This window comes from Octopus bimaculoides, chromosome 20 (genome assembly GCF_001194135.2).
Source record: "Octopus bimaculoides isolate UCB-OBI-ISO-001 chromosome 20, ASM119413v2, whole genome shotgun sequence".
NCBI lineage: Eukaryota > Metazoa > Mollusca > Cephalopoda > Octopoda > Octopodidae > Octopus > Octopus bimaculoides.
Genome location: NC_069000.1, coordinates 41,006,744 through 41,008,409, shown reverse-complemented (window position 1 = coordinate 41,008,409; position 1,666 = coordinate 41,006,744). Strand labels below are relative to the sequence as shown.

General features: G+C 31.2%; 1 long non-coding RNA gene across 1 annotated transcript in view; it reads left to right on the top strand.

Moving 5' to 3' along the window:
• LOC106877960 (uncharacterized) overlaps window positions 1-1,651 on the top strand; it is a 7,928-nt gene extending 6,277 nt beyond the window's left edge. Inside the window, exon 3 of the long non-coding RNA XR_001410444.2 lies at window positions 937-1,651. This is a non-coding gene — a long non-coding RNA (uncharacterized LOC106877960). The remainder of the gene's footprint in view (window positions 1-936) is intronic.
• Window positions 1,652-1,666: the final 15 nt, after the last annotated feature.

Below are 1,666 nucleotides of genomic sequence, written 5' to 3'. Positions count from 1 at the left end.
ACACACAGATATATATATGTGTATAAGTATGCATGATTACAGATATATATGTGTATGACTGTGCATGGTGTATGTATGTGTGTGTATATATATATATATATATATATATGTGTGTGTATGTGTGTACACAGAGAGAGATAGAGCGAGGAAGAAAAAGAATGGAGAGAGAGGAGGTAATTTTGAAGTATACATATATTTGACGAGAGGATATAAAATCACCATTTTAGAGAATTTAACTGAATTTATGAGTTGAAATGAAAATTAGCTAAGTACTATTATTATGATTTGAAATGCTCTATATTTATTTTTTATTGTACAGATTTAGTTTTTAACCTTTAAACGGCAAGAAAAGTTTGCGTGGATATGTGTGCCAAACGGTCAAAATGCAAAAAATTCCTTTTTTATAAGTGTAATTTTTTATACTTATTTTCATTTTAAATATGTACAAAAACTACGAAAATGATATTTTAACTCTCTTGGATAATAGAATATAGGCAAAATATCAATAAAATTATTTGAGCATAAGTTCATTTAAGTTTTCTTCATTGTTACTGACAAATGAATGAACGAAAGTAGAAAATTCGGTTCGGTTTTTCCAGCCAGAGCTAGCTGAAGCATCAGTTTCTTCTCTGCTCGCTAGAGTATCATCATCATCGTCATTTGATGAAAGAAAAACAGAAAAAAACGCTGTTTAAATATTCTTTTTGCGACTAGATTTCTCTCATCGATAAGAAGAGCTTACGCTTAAGCGCATTTGACGAAGTAGACATTCGAATGGCGTTTGATAACGGCCGTATCCATGCAAAATTTCAAAAACATCAGTTGATGGCGTCTGCCGTTTAAGGGTTAAGAAACTTAAATTTTACGAAATAACAATTATATAATAACAACGCTTATATTTTTCTTTTCATTCGTTCATTTCGACTGGCATTGCAGATTGTCTTGGAGTAACGTAAGTAGATTTATGTTAAAACTTCAATATTTATGGTTTGGCAAGTGTCCATAAGAATTCTATGACGTGACTTAAGTGAAATGTTTTACATAACATATCTACTAAAGCATCGATGCCATATAACTATACAATTGTATAACGAGAATATTGTGTGGATGCTAAAGGACAAATATGTCCCCTGAATTAAATAGAATGGTCTAATCTAACGGGTTTTCTTAAGATCAGGGCTGACCTTACACCTAAATTCCTCAAAAAGGTTAAATCGTCTCGGTTGGAACACTTTTGCACATATCTTTTTTTAAGCATTCTCAATCAATGCATTGAATTTTCTTTAAATATTAGAGGCAACGCTGGTAAAATTTCATTATACTTTTGAGAGACAGTTGCACAGTTATAAGTAATTTGAAAAATTTTTTACTGTTTCCGTTCCTGAGGTGAGAACTTCTGAAATGGAATATTCTCAATATCTGACAATAATTCTAATGCATTTTCTGTTTTCTTCTGTTTCTTGTGTATATAATTTGGAATAACAATTTCGAGAATTTTTCGAGACTTTTTTATTGGGAATCTTTTCAACAACTGAACAGGTTAGCAGTTAAAAGATCAACAACTGCTACTACTACTACTACTACTTAGTATCTATATTGTTGTAAGTTCGCCATTTTGATTCTCAAATCGGCGATGCGTTGTGTTCTTCGGCAGAACACTTCATTT